The sequence below is a fragment of the Balaenoptera ricei genome, chromosome 6 (assembly GCF_028023285.1).
Source record: "Balaenoptera ricei isolate mBalRic1 chromosome 6, mBalRic1.hap2, whole genome shotgun sequence".
NCBI lineage: Eukaryota > Metazoa > Chordata > Mammalia > Artiodactyla > Balaenopteridae > Balaenoptera > Balaenoptera ricei.
This window is the reverse complement of record NC_082644.1, coordinates 58,958,120-58,979,229: the sequence shown is the minus strand read 5'-3', so window position 1 is coordinate 58,979,229 and position 21,110 is coordinate 58,958,120. Positions and strand designations below refer to the sequence as shown.

The 21,110-nt window shown below is 39.3% G+C and overlaps 1 protein-coding gene across 8 annotated transcripts in view; it reads right to left on the bottom strand.

Moving 5' to 3' along the window:
• NFIB (nuclear factor I B) overlaps window positions 1-21,110 on the bottom strand; it is a 236,964-nt gene that overhangs the window by 118,585 nt on the left and 97,269 nt on the right. Inside the window, exon 1 of one of the 8 annotated variants that reach the window (XM_059924720.1) lies at window positions 3,530-3,570. The exons of the other annotated variants lie outside the window; for them this stretch is intronic. The gene's annotated coding sequence lies outside the window, so the exon portion shown is untranslated. Of the gene's footprint in view, window positions 1-3,529; window positions 3,571-21,110 lie in introns of those variants that run through there. 8 annotated transcript variants of the gene reach the window in all.

Here is a 21,110-nt window from a genome sequence, read left to right as displayed (position 1 = left end):
TTTTCTATTAATATCATCCAGCAATTACCAAAACTGGAATAAATTAACTGATATAATCCAATCAACTGGTAGAGAACAGTACTTATCTCCTCAGTCCATTCGCCATGCTAAAAATGATCCCAAAAGATGGATTTTTTTTCTCCGTTATTTTACGAACAAGCTCACATTGGTTGAACTTTATTTTCTGTTCCCCTGTTTACCCGGATTTGTTTTCAGCTTAACATTCATTAAGCAATAAAACACAACAAGAGGTGCAGTGATGATGAGATAGTCTCAAGGCCATTACTCTTCCCATGAGATGGACAGGGAAGATCTATGATAAGCTCCATTTATGTGGGTTAGAAGGAAGAAATAGGAACTTACTCTAAAACTTTGAAAAGCAAAGAGAGAGCTTTAAAACCTCATGTATTTCTATTGTGCCTAACTTCTCATTTTTCCCAATAGAAGGCAAGGTCTGATAATTTGGGGCATTTCTGATTTTTCAGCTCCTGGTTGGGAAAAGGGATTCCTGTTCAAGGGAGGGAACGCTACCACTCCAGACTCCCCTCCCCCACGCCAGCACACAGGACACTTTTAGAGCCAACAGCCTGACACCAAAATATGCCACCTTTAACCACCAAGCAAACAATAGTAATTAAGAACGTTGCGTTAATTGCGTCTCTTCCCCAGAGGATGTGTCCTCCAAGCCTCTCTGAAATCAGACTAGGAGATTAGTAGCAATTTTACTCTCAATCCTCCTATTCCCACTAAAAAATAGGGCCTAAATTCCTCACACCTGCCCTCAGAATTATAGAGTCTATAAGTAAAAACCTTAAAAAAAATCAGAATACTTAAATCAGTTCTTCGTTAGGTAGTTTATTTAACCATAGAAACTTTGATCACCAGCTTCTTGACTGGTTCAAAGTCTGCTGTCAATCTCATGGAACTTTTGCAGTTTAAGAATTGTAAAGAGCTATAAGATGCTTAAATGTACTTTTAAATTCAGAATTATAAATGTAAGTTTTCACTGGTCTTTCACTGATGATCAGGATGACTGATAGTTTGGGCCCCATCAATCAAGAATTTGCAAAACCCATGTCACATGAGTTGGAACAACTAGCTACTGACAGTAAGGTTCTTTCTCACCTTCCATTTGTACTAAGTGATACAGATAGCAACAATGCCTTACAATTTTCAAAGCACTTTCACCCACATGATTTTGCAATCTGAAAAGAGGTTGGCTTTATTCTCATCCTTTCCAATGGCCAGGAAAGAATGTATGTAGCTTGATAACTTGCAGAGTAAAAGGAAACCTGGATTCTTCTTTGCAGTTCCCCTACTGACTTTCTTGGCGACCTCTGGAATGTCACTTACCCTCTCTCTGCCTCAACTGTCTATCTCAAATGAGCTATAATAAAACTTTTTTATTCCAGTCCACTGGGTATCGGAACAATGAATCTGACAGGACATTTCTAACGCTCTTTGATCTCTATAGGGAACGTTGCCGTAAAAATAAAGACATTGTTGTGATTATTCTAATTGAGTTATTTGCAAATGGAGCTTCTTGATGGAGCCCAGCCCTCAGATATAGAAAAGTAAATTCTGTCGGTCCTCTAGGGTGCAATTGCCTCATGGCAATTATACCCATAACCACATTTCCTTATTACTGTTATAAAAGACTATGGTTCAAGGGGAAGCAAAGGGGGAGTTTAAGGAAAAATATGCTGTTTCTTTTCAATGGAAGATGCTGAAGTTGCAAATGTGGAACGCAAGGCTATATGTAAACTTGGACAGAACATGTGTTCCACATTAGTGGAGTGTTTGTTAGTCATGTCAGAAAGGCAGAGGTGTCCCTGAGCCTGCAGCTTTTCAGCAAATTTTGGAAATAATTTAGGGGAAAAAAAGGCAAAATTACAAAGGTAACCTGGGCCTAACTCTAGGAATGCTATAAAACAAAGAACAAAAAAAAGTTCAAGGCTGTACCATCCTTACCAACAGTGGTAGCATATCACAAGATATAAGAAAATTAAACTGAGCTTAGGACAGAAATGCTATGGACAATTTTACATGAAAAGCCAAAAGAGAATATTGGGGCTATGTTGTACTTTCCTTGAATCTACAGGCAGAACATACAGTGTTTCCCCTATTAAATGACAACAGCCATGAGAATTAGTAGGTGGCTCAGTTCTCCACATTCCTCCAATGGAATCTTTTCAAAATAAAGGAAAAAACTGCCTTGCATTTTGAAATATTAGCGACATGAAACTTTCTTCTGATGAGAGGTATCTCTAGGCTCATCACACTACAGAACTCCAAGGAACATCACAGTGTGGACTGCAGCGGGGAAGACAGCTAGAGTTGTTCTACATACAACCTGTGGTGGCCCTGTGTGTCACGGGGAAAAACCTTTTTAAAAATCTTAAAATTTAGGGCTTCCCTGGTGGCGCAGTGGTTAAAGAATCTGCCTGCCAATGCAGGGGACCCGGGTTCGAGCCCTGGTCTGGGAAGATCCCACATGCCCTGGAGCAACTGGGCCCGTGAGCCACAACTACTGAGCCTGCGCGTCTGGAGCCTGAGCCCCGCAACAAGAGAGGCCGCGACAGTGAGAGGCCCGCGCACCGCAATGAAGAGTGGCCCCCGCTCGCTGCAACTGGAGAAAGCCCTCGCACAGAAACAAAGACCCAACACAGCCAAAAATAAATAAATTAATTAATTAATTTTTTAAAAAAATCTTAAAATTTAGGGTTCAAATAAGGGGCATTTATTTAATGTTTCTTATTAGTATTTTTTTTTAATTTCTATCTTCTGAAAAGCATTTGTTGTTGTTGGTTTGCATACAATCTAAAGATTCAAATTAAGATCTAGGTCTCCCAATAGATTGGGATTGACATATATACACTAATATGTATAAAATGGGCAACTAATAAGAACCTGCTGTATAAAAAAATAAATAAAAAGAGTAGAAGTTGAAAAAAAAAAAAGAAAAAGATCTAGGTCTCCCAGAAGATCAACTGAAGGAAACATGTGGGACCATTTGCTGTTTGGTGACAATAATGCTACTTGCCTTATCTTCATTTCACAATCAGTGACACCTTCAGTCTACAAGTTTTAGTGAGCATCAGAATCATTTGAGATGCCTGTTAAAAATTCAGATTCCTGGACCTCACCCCCAGTGGCTGTGATTCCTATAGCAGTGCTGGGGCCAAGAACTGGCACTTTCAACAGGCACCCCAGGTTAACTCCTTTGTGCACTGTTCTCACACTGCTTACAAGGATGCTTTCTCACAAACCGGAAAGCAAAAAGTAGCATGCGACTACAGAGTCCTAACAAAAAACAAACAAACAAAAATGCAGTCCTCAAGCCAAGACCAATTTCCATTTTAATCTCTCTCTCCCTGCCATGGGATGCACCAGCAGTTAGCTACAGCCAAAAATCACATGCGTAGAGTGAATCCTAAAAAGCAAACTAAATCCAAATCCACATTGAACCATTCTGAACTCTATCACACTTCACAGAGCTTTAAATAGAATTCTACTAGAAACATCATACCCTGACTGGCCAAGGGATTCTTTGGGTTCTGTTGCTTTATCCAAGTGATCCAAAGTGACCCCAGGTTCCACTCTCTGCATGTTCAGCTGTACGCTTTTCTCCAAGTCGAGCACAGAAGGATTTAAAAGAAAACACAAATATTGGCATAGGTGACTTGAGGTTGCTTGACCTTTCCGAAGGAAGATTTTTGGCAACGGTGTCTTGGCAGCTCCCTGGAAGGCCAGGCCAGGACACAAAGAGGAAGACAGGAAGCCGGGAACTGGCCATGTGTCCTTGGCAGGCAGCAGTGCGGCAGGGTGAACCACCCTCATCCCTGCCAAACCAGAAACAGTGGGGAAAGCCCAGCTAATTGGCAAGTCACAGCCGGCTACAGTGTACATCCTGCACTTTAAATGCCTGATAAAGTTAAATGGTATGCCAGACCCTAATCTACTTAAACAGGATCCAACTTTACTTTCGGAAACTTGATTTGCTCCTGTTTGTGCTTCCTTGAGGAAGTGGTGAAGCAGCATCTTAGGATGGTTGAGGGCTGGAGAGATAAAACCAAGTAAAGATGAACTGGAGTCCAGTACATTTTGCTTTTTGAAAGGGCCATGTATGTTCATGCTTTCAATTTTAACTCCCAAGCGTTCTACTTGCTCATTTATTTTCATTCAGAGGAAACTCTGAAGTCGACATTGCGTACTGAGGATGGACCTCAGTACATTTGAAGGCAACAGGCATTTAAAAAAAGGAATTAACAAAACCCATTGAGATATCCCAGGAGACCGCAGAGCTGCACCCAGTTTGCAGTAGGCTATTGTTTTTACTTACATGTTAGTCGGCGCAAACATATTTTCTAGTAGAATCTGTATGTACTAGTATAATATCACCATTTTTGGAGTCTTTTACTGCTCAAGTGGGGAGTCACACAGGGAGAAGGGTACAGAAGGGATTGTGCAAATAAATTGCCCCTCACTGCTGCTGTAAACATGGTGAATTCTGGGACCTGGAACTGGGAGTGTAATTTCCCCCCAGGGGAATGTCTGAAGGCTTGGTAAGAGCAATTAAAAGGGTGTGCTCAGTGGTTGGGCAAATTTCCTTTTATTTTCTATGAAATTGTTCATGCCTTCTCCAAAACTCACACAAAAATTTCAAAGTAGCTTCTGCTTCTTTCAATAGAGTAGTCGATGGTGAAGTTAGATGGAAAAAAATGCAAATTTCCCTCAGAATTAGAAGAAGAGATTACAAATAAACATAATCCATTGCTTTCTGCCAGATATTTCTTAAGGTCTGCAGAACATTCATCCTTTAAGCAACCCAGGACCACAGTCTGACCGAATCTGTTTTGGTGAAGTTACATGCTGAGGGGTAAAAGACAAGGGCAAAACTTAATACTCCCTGATCACCATTTAAAACAAGCAAATATTAATAATAATCTTTATGCCCAATACCAAGCTCTCAGAGTCAATAAGTCTAGATGTGTCCTAACTCCAAAATTACTATTTCTATAAGCTGCCACTTACCTTGAACTTCCCAAACTCCACCTAATTGTCTTTGGACACTAAGTATCCCCAACTTTTAAAAATTCTCCTTCCCTTTTCCTTTGGGAAACCAATCCTTCCTAGTTCTAAGCCTGTCTTTCTGGAGCTTCTTTCCAATCTCTATGGCTATCTCCTCATCTGTAGACCTCTTACATGTTGGTGACACCTAAGACATCCCACCGAGTGGCCCCCCATCTTGTCTTCATTTGTTCCCCCTGAACAAACTCAACCAGCTCCATGTTTACAAATATCACCCAACTGCAGGGGACTCTAAATCTCAATTTCTAGCCCTAACCTCTCTTTTTAACTGCAACGTCTCTCCCCGTGTTGCTAGTGCACAATCCGGGCACACTCTCAGTGCCCCCATCCGTACCAATTAAGGGTACCCATACCCACTCAGTGGCCCAGGCTGAAAACTCAGGCGTCTGGAAACCCCATCTGCCTAAAGCCTCACATTCAACTGTTGGCCTAGACTCTATCTCCTACGTTCACTCGCTCATCTCCTTCTGAAATGCTGCTAAAATCCCTCATTGAGGCTTCATGTGTCCTCTGACAATAGCCTCAGCCTCCTCAGGCCATTAGGATTTATCATTCACAATGAAGCCAGGCTCCAATCTCTGCACTTCCACCAGGAATCACATCACTTCAAACCTTAAAACACTTCATGGCTCCTTATTGCCCAGAACAACCCATGACCTGCTCTTCATCATCTGGCCCCAGCCTAGCCTCATCGCTCACTACAGCCATCAGACAACCTTCTTCTTTCACCCCTTCTTCCATCTATGCCCAACTTCCCAACACGTAAACGCTACTACACTCTAGAAGTTCCTAGAATACGCGGTACAACTGCAGGTCGCTGTGCCTTTGCCCATATGGTTTCTATTTCTGAAATATCCCTTCTTCACAGCTAAACAAACTCTTAATTCATCTTTCAAAGCCCTTGAATTTTGTCTTTCTTTTCTGAACCTTACTTTCTCCCTCCTAAGGAGGCCACCCCACCCCAGGGCCCACAACAGCTTGCTCATGTCTCCAATATAGGACTTGAACACTGCATTATGGTTGGTTGCTTATATGCTGCTTCCCTGCATAAGACTGTGACCTCCTTATATTGCATTCACCCTGTATAATTCTGGGTTCACTTAAGCTGCAGAAAGGATGTTATCTTGGATATACCATCCATGAAGAAACTGAGACAAAGAGCTTTAATTCCCCAAAGAAAGACAAAGCAGTCTATAGAAAATCTTCACAATGACCTACCAGTTTATACAATTAATTAAAACTCAATATTTAGGATTCTGACTTGTACTTACCAGATTTACCCATTTGTTTGTTTACAAAACAAAACAAAACACAAGATTGAGCGCCTACAGTGTTCCATGTACCATCTCTGGGGCTCAGTCTACAAAGAGAACAAAACATGATTTGTTCTCTTCATGCAGCTTACAATTTAATCCGCATTGTGCTGAATTTCATCACTTACTAGTAGGTAAAATGAGCTCTGTTTAAAATTTATAAATAAGCAGTATCCTCAATTATTACATTTTTAAAAAATTTTATTTACTTATTTATTTATTTTTATTTTTGGCTGCATTGGGTCTTCGTTGCTGCATACGGGTTTTCTCTAGTTGTGGTGAGCGGGGTCTACTCTTTGTTGCGGTGCATGGGCTTCTCACTGCGGTGGCTTCTCTTGTTGCGGAGCACAGGCTCTAGGTGCGCGGGCTTCAGTAGTTGTGGCACATGGGCTCAGTAGTTGTGGCTCGCAGGCTCTAGAGCACAGGCTCAATAGTTGCGGCGCATGGGCTTAGTTACGCCGCGGCATGTGGGATCTTCCTGGACCAGGGCTCGAACCCATGTCCACAGCATTGGCAGGTGGATTCTTAACCACTGCGCCACCACGGAAGTCCCTCAATTATCACATTTTGAAAATAAAATTAACATGATACACACAGATTTAGCTGTGAGACAAACATTTTTTTTGCTTGATTTTTGTTTTTAACGAGTAAAACATCAGAGAGAATAAGAGCCCTTCTAAATGCCTCGTTTAGCTGTGATGAGCAGAATGCCTAAAGGTGATACAGCAAAATAGCTACGGGAGCATAAAATAACAAGACTATAAAATACTGAGACCACAGCTTTAAAATTCTCTGACCTCCACCGTCTCTCAGGATAGCTGAAAGGGATCTGTTGACGAGCTTTGGATGCTTAACAGTCAAATACAACTTCAGATTGAAAATTACTTTATGGTCACACCCATAGATTGAATGATGACGGAGCCAGATTAAAGGAGGGACTCAAAAGGAGTCCTGAGAGGAAAATACTATAAGAATGGTTTTCTATTACGGAAATCCATCATTACGCGAAATAAAAAGCTAGTTTTGAAAAACCACAACCAAGGCAAAGTTTCTAAATGGTAAGACATGAAAATACAAGTTGAAAATCGTTATCTGTCTTTAAAAAAAAAAAAAAAAAAACTATTCTTATGTATGGCACTTATACGGTGTTCTCTAATTTATCTGAGAAATGTGTAAGCAAATCTGTGCAAAGAGATATCCTGAAATGTGATGTCATATTCCTTATGAAAAAATTTCCTTTTCACAAGGTCAATTAAAACCAAATTTAGCTTTAAAACTGTATGACCTCTACCATTTAGGTTAGCTGAAAAGGATCTATTGACTAGCTCTGCGAGCTGAACAGTTGAATGCTACTTTAGATAGAAAATTATTTCTTTCACTCTATAAGAATAATTATCACGGCGATTACACAATTATAATTATATCTGTAAGAACTGTTATTGGGAATTTATCTCTGAAACAGTCTCATGCATTGCAGGGGACATTTATCTTTTTTAATGATCACCAACACAAGTGTCTTTTTGTAGCCGTATAAGTGATTTTACCTCTTTCTATTAATATCCTCTCGCAGCCTTCAGAAGCCAAAGGACACACCTCCACATTTTTTCCCTTAAAGCCATCGTTTCAGTTAAGCCAGGCCTGTGGCAGTTTTTGAGACAGAAAGCTTACGCTTCCCCTTCATGGGAACACAACTTCACCATGTGCTTTCCTAAATGGATGGAACCACCCCCCCCCCCCAAAAAAAAAAAAACCCCTCCAATCTGTGTTTCATAAACTGTACTCTAAGAGAAGTAGCAATAAAGTTTATTACAGACCTAGAGTATCTGCATAAACCCGGTTAATTGAAAAGTGGGTGGAGAAGGCTGCCAAATTAAATGTTTACATTAGCACAGCTGTATTGTAAAAACATTCTGCCCCCTGTGCTTTGTAATTATAAGATATTTCTGGACTGTGTATCTCTACAAAGTTTATCTCCACTGCCAAGAGTGTCTTGGCACGGAGCGGCGGCAGCTCTTGGCAGCCAGGAGCCCTGCGCGCGGGCAGGATCTAAAATGGCTGCCAAGCGGCCTCCTGAAATGTCGCCGGCCCGGCCCGCCTCGCCAAGGGCAGAGGGCAGCGGCGGCCGGGCGGGCCCACGGCGGCCTCTGAGGGAGCCAAGACGCACATTTCCCACAGAAAGAAGTCCTGCTACCACAACTGTTTTTTTTTTTTTTTTTTTTTTAAAGAGCTGCTTGAAAAACGAACTACAAAGTAATACTGCAAGGCTCCCAGTTAAAAAGTGGTGACAGGGGTCTTTTCCGAATTCCACTCGCCTCCATTTTTCAGTGACGCCTATGCCCACAACGATTGCTGCCCGTGAGAGAGACTCGCGTAATTTTGTGTGGGGGGGGGGGGGGGGGAAGTAAAGTAAGAAGACCTCACTATAGGGAAATATACTACAGAGAAGCATGAGCAAAGGCCACATTTTCCCATTTGTAACGCATGATTTTGACCTGGATTTGGAGTCTCTGGCAAAGCACACGTGTATGCAAAGTGAAAACCAAAAAAAATATTTCATTTGCTTCCTTCTCTTTCGTTAAGGGGCTATGCTTCTCTTACATCATTAAAGTAACAAATTTGAGGGGGTAAAAAAAAAGTTTTATACCCTTCTATGGCAAACATACATAGCACAAAACCCACTTAATTGTACAAATGGAGACCAAACCCATAGTGACTGCAAGTTCCAAGGGCTGACGAAAAGGAGGGAGGGTCGGGGGGAGAGAGGCGCTGCATGGAACTCCAGCCACCCAGTTTGCTCGTGGTAGGAGTGTACAAAACACTTGAATTACAAACAAAGGTAAAATGCTTCCGAAGTACAGCTAGATCTCGCAAGATGTATACTGTCTCTGTCCTGTTTTTCTCTCTTAAACTTAAGTCCCAGCTAAAATGCTGTGTCCACAGCTGCCAAACATTGCATAATGAGGTCATTGGATTTTTCTCTTTTAGGGTGTCCCACAATCTTAAGCTCAGTTTGAGAGACACAGTAGGCCTGGTGTACTATCCTATAATCATTACTGGCAGTGATTACCGTTCCGTAATTCTAAGCTTCAGATGAATCCAACATTGCCTCTGCCGAGAGATAATTCAGAGGTGGAAGATGAATTCCGTAACGCTGACATAGACCGGTGGCACACATTATACTCATAGCGCTTATTCACTCAAGGCTCAGGCTTTCTAGCTTTAATTATAAGTCCACACACTCAGGGCCGCCACGCCAGTAATTTCTACTTCATTTTTTTAAATCCCCATCATAACAGAAGAACCTCTAATGTCTCTTTCATGGTATATTTTGAATGCTGTCCTTTCCCCAGTACTCACCTGAAATATATATATATATATAGGTGCCTACATATACATACTTCTTGGACATTTTTAAGGCAGAAGATTTTCTCACCATTATGATAATTCTGCGCAAAAGACATATAGGAATTTTTAGCCATTGTTTAATTAGTTATCAGGAGACTCAAAGTCACATAGCTGTATAATATCAGGCCACTCTTAAGTGACTGGTGAACCAAAGTTGGTGTGTTCAGAAAATATCTCTAGTTCACCGTTAACCTACAAATACTTTCAAAACTTGAGCTTTTTTTTTTTTTCTTTACTTTCATGTGAGTTTATGGTTTGATGCTGCTAACTTCTTAACTTTTCTTCCTTGAGAGTTCCCGATTCTAAAATGACAAACTGTTCAAAAAACAGAGGAATTCAATAATGTTGATCGATCACCTACTACATGCAGAGACTCTGCTATAATATACAGAAATATGAGATTAAGACAACATGTTTTACACAAAAAACTAAAAAACAGTTTCAGATTTTGTTTGTTTATTTTTTCTTATGTGGGTCATTTTGGGTACATATTGCCAAGTATAGCCTGCGTCCCCAACTAAAATATAAGTTTCTGAAAATCATACACTTTATGTCTTGTTGAGGACACAAGACACTGAAATACACATAAAGCAGATCCCTGCACTGGAAAGGGTCCTAGTGAGGATCAATGCAATTAGTTACGCAAAGCACCAGTGTCTCATACGCTGTATGTGCTTAAACGTTCTCATATCCTCTCCTCCATCAGCAAATACCTTGTGGGTAAAGAGTAATAAGATAATAGTAAGGCTAACAGTCAATGGGCATTTGTTTACATATCCAGCAGTGTTCTCAATACCATATGTGGATTTCCTCCTTGCAATAAACACTGTGGGATAGGTACTATTATTATCCCCATTTTCAGATAAGAAAACTTGCCCAGGGCTACTCTTCAAACAACTAAAACAGCCAGGAATTAAGCTCAAGCAAATCTGACTCCAGAGTCCCACCTCAATCCGCTGTTTTCTCAAGTTAGAAGTGGCACCATCAGACCCAAAAAGAAAGTCCAGGTAGAGGTTATTCCTCTACAGTTACAAGGTTCTTTGGGCAGCTTTCCTAATTTTTGACACATAATGTCCCAGTGTTCCCAGCGGAAGCCTCCCTTGAGCGGAGACTGCTGATTGTGGTGAGTTTATGTTGTGGTTTGGTAATGTGCACAGGCTGGGAGAAGGATGAGACCAGAAAACCCTTTTTGCCCGTGGCAGCCCACAAATTGAGGACTAAGTCGGTGCATGCAGTTGAAAGGCAAAGGGCCAGCTCAGCATGAGAAGCTCAGCGCCTTGATAACATGTGACCACCAGACACCCTTTTCAAAGCCACTGCCCTCTTCATTCCCCACAAACCTCCTAATCTCCCACCAAAGTCCTGAGACTTCACCACAGGATCAAGTAATTCCCCCTGGAAGCCACATCTCGCAAATGACAGCCTGATTTCTCCCCCGTGCCATTTTTCCCATGAATGTTACTGCAGTCTTAGCTGTACTTAAGCAGGGTTTAGGGTCTGATCGTTTGTCTACTGATACAACACGGCTGCAGAAGAGAGATAGCTTCCACTGCCACCTGACAGAGATCCACCAACTCCACTCTCACCACGACCTCCTCCTCCTTGGGTGAATGAGATTCAGAGAAAGAGTACAGGTCAAAATACTTCTTTGCTTCAGATTAGGTGGTTAGTTACAACACAGAGCACAGAATTATCAAACTTACAAGGTCAAGGACCACAGGATGATGGCTCCACTTGAAAATATGGCCAGCTACACCCAGTGTTCAATATCTAAGTTGAAAGATTATTTCCCATTCCCCAAACAGCTCTATTCTCCCCCAACCCAAGTCACTTTGAATCATCTTTCACATTTTATTCTCATATTTGTAATCTTATTTCAATGAGCTCAAGGTAGGTCATTTTTAAAACTCAAGGCAAAGTGCTGGCTCATCTTTAAGAGAATAAACCACTAGGTGTTAAATTCAATGGCTGTTTGAATTCTCATTGCAATCGGTACCCATTCTAACATCAAGGTTAAACTGTCAAATAGAGAAATAAATTATGCTTATTTCTAAATTTGTTAATTCAAGAAAATTGAATTATTCTCATTTCCACTAGAGGCAAAACCAGAGATGACTTTATGTCTCAGAAAATTTAGTATGACTTAGGATTCATACTTATTCATACTAACTTACTTAAATCTGTAAAAACAGACATGGCCTAAACTTTTATTCTGCTGCTTTGCAAGTGTAATATACTCACATCCTCTTGGTAGTTTTACTTACCAAAGTTTTTTTTTTAAATAACTCTTCACAACTACTTTTTATAAAATGGTGTAAAATTTCCCCATATTATGGTCACTCCAATGATGATAAAATGAAAATCATTTTGCCAAAAAATTCCCTGGAAGTTTTCCTCGTTTTAGGTTCCTGGGGTTATTTTCACAAATTGAAAAAGACCATTCAACATTCTTTTGAAGGTGCACAGTATTCTATTTGGGAGAGAAAGTACATATTTCAAAAGATGCAAAAATATTCATCTTTTTTTCAAATAGCTACAGCATTAAATTTGTCTAGACCTACTGATTCATTCAGTCTGTTTTAAAATTTATTTTCAATATGATATGATTTCTGCCCTCATTCCCTACTTGAAACACTCCATCTCTAGGGCGGTGGGGAGAAAATGTCACAGGTGAAAGAACAATAAAATTGTATGAAAATAAAAATGTTTTCTGATAACTGACATGTCAGAACAGACAGGAAAAAAAATACTTAATGCTGCCTATTCATATATCCCTTTCCCACATGATCTGCACAAAATTATGTTATCTCTGTCTTATGAAGAATCAATAGATCTTAGGCCAATTTTTTTTTTATAAATAATGAGAAAATGCGGCAGATTACGACTAGGTTTTTCACCAGGGGTTTTTTTTTAAATAGTCACTTTTACCACTTTCTAAAGAATGTTCATCTCATCATTAAATAATTATTCACATTTCAAATACTAAACTGGTATTTCTTTAAACAAAGTCCACGTTATTGCACTGCTGGTAACTTTAGGTTTGAGGAAAAAAAGAATCAAAATTGATCAGTGAATGTAATGACGAGTCCTGACAAAGACTCAACATTTATTAGAAGGCAATTGCTAGAGAACGTGGCTTTAATTGTGCATACATATTTTTATTCATTAAGATGAATAACCAATAGAATCCCACACTATGGTCTCCCAGCCTTATAACACATTAATAAAGTTCCTTAAAGGTTTTGGCAGGGGGCCAGCACAGTCCATTAACTCTTTGCAAGTTGTAAAAAGAAGTAAAGTCATTTCAGTCTGTTTTGTGGTTATGAATGAAACAGCAGGCAGCCTGTATGGAAACGTCACTTTGGATATGGTATTGGTAATGGATGCTTTGCTGCTCAATCAGAACAGTGTGGGGAGAAGTTAATGCACCCTACACAACCCAAACCCTCATGCACTGCAAAGCTAATCTAGTTAAAAGTGGAGGGAAAAGAGCAGAGGACTCCAGGTTCGGAAGATCTGTTTATCCCACTAATACGATGTCACACTGCATCTGAGTAATCTTGCCCACTGTGAAGCCCAAAATTATAGAACACGTTTGAAGCGACGAGGACTGCTTTTCCCTGATTATTCTTTTTCCTAACAAAACCTGGGGCATCCACTTAGTCAAATCTGGACTGTAAATTAGTAAAAGGTCTTTTAGTTAATGTAAGAGGCAAAATTCTACCTTGTAACTCTTTGTTTTGCACCCTTGTATTGAGTCATACAAATCACTGCAATGATTGGTAGCTTCGTGTTTGTCTCTGACTTTGCCTAACGATTTGAATTGGAGTGCAACATTCTCCCCAAAGCTTTGCAGGGCCATCTGTTCTCATTTTTCATGACACTACAAACATTTTCTTTTGGAAAAAGGATTCAGTATTTTGCTTCCTTTTCAGAATGAAGAGCGGAAAACTTGAATGAAACTAAATATATAGAAAGGCATCCAAGTTGTACAAGTAAAGTAGTAAATGTGGAGGGCATTTAAAACATTTTTCTTCTGCTCTAGTATAGAGACAAAAGTTCCTATTTTTTCTTAAAAAATGTTTTTTTCAAAAAATAACTGGAAATATTTACAAGATTGAAAAAAGAACTTAAAAAGAGATTAACGACCTTGAGTTTGAGAACACCAAAAATTCAGAATAGCTTTACAAATTGTTTTTGGCCTTTCAGTGATGAAGAAAATACTAAAATATAAGCATACACACAGACACACACACACACACACACACACACAGTCTCCTTTAATTCCTAACCCAAATATGAATAGCATCATTAGTCAGTTACTTCTGATTGTTAAAACCACAAATTGGCTGTAGTGATCTGTTGCTTCATATGAGGCCAAAAAATAAAATTTCAAGCAGAAGAGGTAATTACAATAAGTACAAGAGAAAACATCTTCATTATTTTGATTTTGTTCTGTTTAAATTTTTAGTAAGAAAAAACAGAAAGAATATTTTTAACTTTCAAATGTAAATGTTCTTGAATGAGTCCTAAAAAAAATTCCCATTTCAAATTTCATTTATTCAGACTCAGTTTTAATATGTATCAAGATAGCTGTATCTCTTGTACACTGCAGATTTTCCAGGAACTTATTATGTAATTTATTTCTGACTCAGTAAAACTAAAGGAAATCCTAGTTAACAGATTGAAATTGTATTGAAATCGTACATCTGCATGTACATGATTATTTTGTCTCTGTTTAGACTAAAAGCCAGATACTTAATAATTATTTCCTAAAATTTAGAATATTAATTACATACATATATTTCTACCATGTTAGGAATCACTCCAACCTGGGGAAAACCCGAGATAAAACTGCAATCTTTCATTTAAATACAATACCGCCCTTAGCTTCATGTCCATGATATTGTATTTTAGAAATATGTATTGTGTGTGTTTAATAGTAATACTACCTGAGCTAATGTTTTTCAATCTGGAATTAGAATTAAATTACAAAAATTGCATTCAAAAAACAACCTGAATTCAGATATTAATGGATCTGGGAGGTTTCTTAAAAGAAATACTCTTCATTTCCTACAGCAATAGTATGAAACTACATAGAAATGTACAGAAACAGAATATATGGGCTATATAGATTTGGTCTACAGTAGTTAATTTATAAAGTAAAATAAAATCATCTTAGTGAATTTAAAATGACATTACTATAAAAAGTAGTGCAAATGGAGAAAAGCTTTGACCACTACATTGTCTACCTCTAAAAAAATACTAGGATAGTTACTCAAGGCAAGGAACCAACAAACTGTAATTCAAGTCCAGAAGACAGAGTCCAGAGGCAGGAGCAAAGCAAGGTAAAAGGAAAAGGTGATGAGGGTTAGGGCCAGAGGTTTGTTCATTTATCACAGAGATAAACCACCCTGCACATCTGCCCTGATGGTCTCTCCACCTCTCATACCTCCCCAGGCTAGGGGGGACCCTCCAGGTCAGGCCTCTCCTGGACCCTACAATGAAATGTGAGTTGAACCATATGGTGCCATGTTATTGATATTAAAAATGATTAACTTCTTTTGTGACAATGATATTGTACTTAAAGGAAAGGAAGTATATACGTTGGAAAGATCTTCAACATCAACAATAGATAATTGAAAGATTAAAACATTTAAAGAATTGTCTCTCAGTTAAACAGAATATCCCCACCAAAGGAATACACCACTGGGCTTTATAGATAACTGCAATTTAGCTGGTATTAAATGGACTATTGCCTTAGAGTTAATGCAAATAAAGTGCTGCTTCTTAAAGAATGAGTGCCACCTCTAGAGGTAGGTGGGCATTCCTTAAAAATGAACTGTTCTCACACCAAAGAGACACAAGTTAATCAAATCCCAGAGAGAATCTAACCTACAGCTATGAAGACCTTCAATGACCTGCTTAAATGAGCATATCAAAAGACTCATATTAATAACCAGCAAACTTATATTTAATTGATGAAAGCAAAACTACTCCAATTCATTTTAAGGTACGATGAGTCACATAAACCACTCATTGACTTAATTTTACTTAGAAATTACTCATACACTTTAGTTGCTGTTTTGGAAGGTTATGTAAATAATGATACACTCATTTAATTTCTAAACTCAATCATTTCTTAAAGAACAAAATTAAAAATATTAAAGTAGAATGCATTGGTTAAGTATCTCTATGAAAATAAGAATGAATAAAAAGTTAGAAGGGAACTAACAACCTAAGGTAAGATTCAATGCAAAATATAGGATTGTAAATTTCAAATCAAAAATTTTCTTATTAAGTCTTAGTGGGTTTCCTACTTAGTAATTATGTGAATAATTTAGGAAATCACCTGAAAAGTTTTATAATTCTTCCAAACAAAAACACATTTCTAAAAAGTCTACTCTTATGATATTGCCCATCATATATGTTTAATAAATGTTTGCTAGATAAATGGACTTACATTTAAACTATGTGATAAAAATAATATCACTCACATTTATAATGCTTTACAGCCTACAAATCACTTTCACATAAGCTACCTTATCCTAACAACAGTGTTAGGTAGGTATTATTAATCCCATTTCATAGATAAGGAAATTAAGGCTCAAAGAGACTGAATGTTTTACCCAAGGTCATAGAGCTAGTAAATTCACTGCTTAGAGAGTAATTAAAGTTTAGAGAAGTCACTTCCTTCTTCCCCATGCCAGTGTCAGAGACACACAAACATAACATGCATCACATGTGAAATATACAAGCAAACGTTATCTATCAATCATTGCATACTTACATTATTTGCCTATTTCCATTTGTACTTTTGTAGGCACTGTTTTGGAAAGGTAATCTAACATATAATTACATCTTCCTTTAAAAAATGCTCTGATAATCCTCTCACTGCCTAGGAAGTTTGAAAGAGCAGAGAGAAAGAGCAGTCAGGAGACTCGTGTCTTAATTACTGCCCACCACTAAGTTCATCTTTGATAAGTTACTTATTCACCCTGGCCCGCAGGTTCATCATTAATCAAATAAGTGATTTATGATAAACACGAAGTTCCTTCTGTCATCTATTCTCCACAGTAGTGGTTCTCAAGCTTTAATGTACCTAAGAATCACCTAGAGGGCTTGTTCTAACCCAGTTTCGGGTTCATCCTCAGAGATCTGATTTCATAGGTCAGAATGGGGCCCTAGGACTCTGCCCTGCTAAGAAGCTCATGAGTGATCTGATGCTTCTGGTTTGGGAACCACACTTTGAGAACCACCGCTTCACGCTAACACAAAAAGCACTTCAGAAAATGTAAATCTGGGCTTCCCTGGTGGCGCGGTGGTTGAGAATCTGCCTGCCAATGCAGGGGACACGGGTTCGAGCCCTGGTCTGGGAAGATCCCACATGCCGCAGAGCAACTGGGCCCGTGAGCCACAATTACTGAGCCTGCGTGTCTGGAGCCTGTGCTCCTCAACAAGAGAGGCCGCGATAGTGAGAGGCCCGCGCACCGAGAAGAAGAGTGGCCCCCGCTCGCCACAACTAGAGAAAGCCCTCGCACAGAAACGAAGACCCAACACAGCCATAAATAAATAAAAATTAAAAAAATTTAAAAAAATAGAAAATGTAAATCTGACCATGGTACCCTTCTGAAGCCTTCAGGGGTTCCCCAAAGCCTGAACACAAAGTCTGAAGTGCTTCCTGGATAACAGGACCTGGGCTTCCTGGTCTCCACCCAGGCTGGTCCCTCAGGATCCCTCTCAGGGCCACCTCATCCAGGAAGCCTTTCCTGACATCCCAGGCCACTAATCTGAGTTTCGTGCCCCTCTGCTGTGTCTGGTGAGGAAGCGTGGTTCCCTCTCTCCTCTTACACGTACATAACGGGAACCATGAACTTACTTATCTCTGTTTTCCATGCACTGGTGTTGGTGTGTAAATATCCCCCCGACTCTCATCCCACAACATTTAAGGGACAGTGTCCCCCTCATGTCACACCCTTTTGTTTAATGTTCCAATGCTACCTTCGGTCTATACGTCAGCTGTCAAACATTTCTATTGTTTCTAGCAGAGCCTCCTCTACACTTCCCCACATTACTCCCCCCCTCCCCCTCCCCCAAGTCATCACATCCTAGCCCACCATCCATGTCCCTTCCTTAAGATGTGGCAAAGATCAGGAAACCCCGAAGAGGACACTCAGTGGAACACATCCCTGCATACGGCACCACCTCCCCCCTCCTCCACCAGCCTGTTCCACTACTCAGAGGCCTCCACATGGTCAAGGACCTCCAGGTACACTGGGCTGGCTTCACGTCCCAGACCTGCAAAGCCACTTGATTGGATGCCTGCTATCACTGTCCTGAAAGTCTTCATTTTTGAACAGGAGGCCCCCACGTTAAGCATGGAGCTGGATACATCTCACATCGCCACCTACCATTTTGACCTGTGCTACTCCAACAAGCAACCTAACAGAAAAATCCTCCATGGAAACTTGAGAAATCCAGGCTCAAACTTTCCCTCTAAGAACTGGTCACATTTAAGTCTTTCAGATTAAAAAAAAAAAAAAAAAGTATTATCGATTATATCCCTCCCTCTTATACTGACTAACAGAACACTTGTGCTCATTTGATACTTGTTAATCCAGCAGGCAACATTATTGAACTTTATAGACTACAAACTTGTACTCTTTTCCATATTTTGATTCTCCATTTCTATTTCCTTGGTCCTGGTTGTCTTTCCCATTTGAAATGTATTCTTATTTTACTGAATATGAAAGTCTTGCTGAGACTTGCTTATTCAGCAGTGCAGTGAACATGTGAGGGAGGCATGCACTGTGAAGGTGGTCATCCTGGATAATTTAAACTTAAAAAGAAGCTACTACTTAAAATATGCTTATATGTCCATTAAGAAAATCTGGAAGGAGAAGAAATTTAGGAAGGAGTGTAAGGCCGAGAGAGAAACAAGAGGAGGAAGGACATTTGCTTTTCATTTTTACCCATATGCAGTATTTAATGATTTTTCTGTAAATGTATTAATTTTAATTTTTTAAGTAAATAGCTGGGTAAAAAATAACATGTCAAGCTCATGAATGGGGTGCTTAGTAAGGCAAGAAATAGAAGAGTAATGGCTAAAGCAGTCTTTATTTAATCTCCAAAGATACCAACTTTCACATAGGTGTCTATAGATTTTCTAGCGTACTTGTAACCAAAAAAAGAACACAAAAATACTTAAAACAAGGAGCTTGAAAAATTCAGTCTCTGGTGTACATTTCATGGAGTCCAATGAAAAACAGAGTTGACAGCACTGAACACCTGCACATACTAGTTGAAGGCTATTTTATGAATAAATGTTAAAAGTTAACTAATAAATAAGGAAGGATTTGGGTATTTGGGGCTAAAAAAAATGAGAGAAAGCAAATGTGTAAAAAGTTATATTGACCTGAGAATTTTTGCTTATTCTAAATTTAAAATGCATCCTGATTCGATTGTAAAGAAAGTAAAAAGTATATCATCAAAAAGTCATAAGAAAAAGAATTAGAAACTGTTACATTAAAAATTATCAGATAAACTCCAGGGGTTATTCTCAAGAGTCAGATAAAGATGCACCTTTTGTTAATGCTGGTTTTCTCTGAATGATGTACTGAGACGGAGTCTAACTTCCTATGTCATGCACTTCTACAATTCTGCAATATTACTACAAAAGCAACTGTTACTCTTGTTATCAAAGCAAAATTTAATAAAGAATTCTCAACCTTCTGGTCCACTTGTTTGCTTTGTAACTTGGATAAATGTCCTTTAATCATCTTGTAAAAGGCAAATAGTAATCTCTTCCAAGCGGGACTGTAGTGAGAATTGAGACACTTCATGTAAATTCCCAGCGCAGTGCCTTGTTCATGGTGAGTATGCAATAAAAAATAGGTATTGGGCTTCCCTGGTGGTGCAGTGGTTGAGAATCTGCCTGCTAATGCAGGGGACACGGGTTCGAGCCCTGGTCTGGGAAGATCCCATATGCCGCGGAGCAACTAGGCCCGTGAGCCACAATTACTGAGTCTGCGCGTCTGGAGCCTGTGCTCCGCAACAAGAGAGGCCGCGACAGTGAGAGGCCCGCACACCGCGATGAAGAGTGGACCCCACTTGCCACAACTAGAGAAAGCCCTCGCACAGAAACGAAGACCCAACACAACCAAAAAAATAATAAATTAAAAAAAAAAAAAAAAAAGAATAGCTCTTTAAAAAAAAACCAAAAAACAGGTATTATCATCACTCTTAGGAATGAAGATGAAGCTGGTAGAATTCAAATTTAGTCAGATATAATGGTCAATATGAAGAAATAACACAGATTTGTCTTGTTTAGAAAAGATAGGCTGGCAGAAGTTACCTGAAAAGCTAATTGCTGCTGGTCAAGAATGTTTGTTTTTGCATTTTTCTAAAATAAATTTAAATTAAAAATAAAAAAACTAAATCTTTAAAATTAATAATCATTTGCAAAAAAATATAAATTGACAAGCAAGCTGGGCTTATGCCACAGGGAAGGTCTGCACTAACATGGAGACATATATTAGTTTATCCAGTCACTTTGCTGACCCCAAAAAGTCCCTGTGAAGACGAGGCATAAACTAAAGAAGTTCTGGTATGAGAAAGGCCCGAAGTAGGATTCAGGTGGGTCCCGCCAAGGTTCATCTGTATCCACTGGTAAGAATGAAGGTTGTGTGTGTGTACAAAGTTGTGGAGGAGGTAAGCTTCCACAAAAATGAGTGAACCCCAGAAGAGAGATACTGTATCCTCCAAAGGGTTCACATCACCCGGATCAGGACACCAAGGTCAGGGCCATATAACAGTCACTTCAGTTCCATCATACTCATGTGACACTAAGGACTGTGCTGTATTTGCCAAAATTGCTTTTAGAGTCTTGCTAAAGAAGGGAAAATAAGTATAATTTTCCAGTACAAATCTGTATCAGACAACCCCACAGCTAACAGTCATTTATTTCACAAGGACTACTCTAGCCTATGTACAGGACATGGTGCTTTACACTGGACACTACAACAGCTATCCCCATCCGTCTTCTAAAATATTGCCATAGTAGCATACATTAAGTTATGAGTAACTTTGGAAAGTGCTGTTGGGCAGAACTTAATAAAATTAAGTGGAATATATGTGAAATGATTTAATATTTGAATTCATAAGCATGCTATGCCCCAAAGTCATATTCTTCGTATTGAGTTGACCACTTTGATCAATTGCCTTATGATGCCCAAAGAAAAAATAGTAGTAATTTCCAAACCTTCTGGGCAATAACTTTTCCCAGGTTACATCTTTTACATA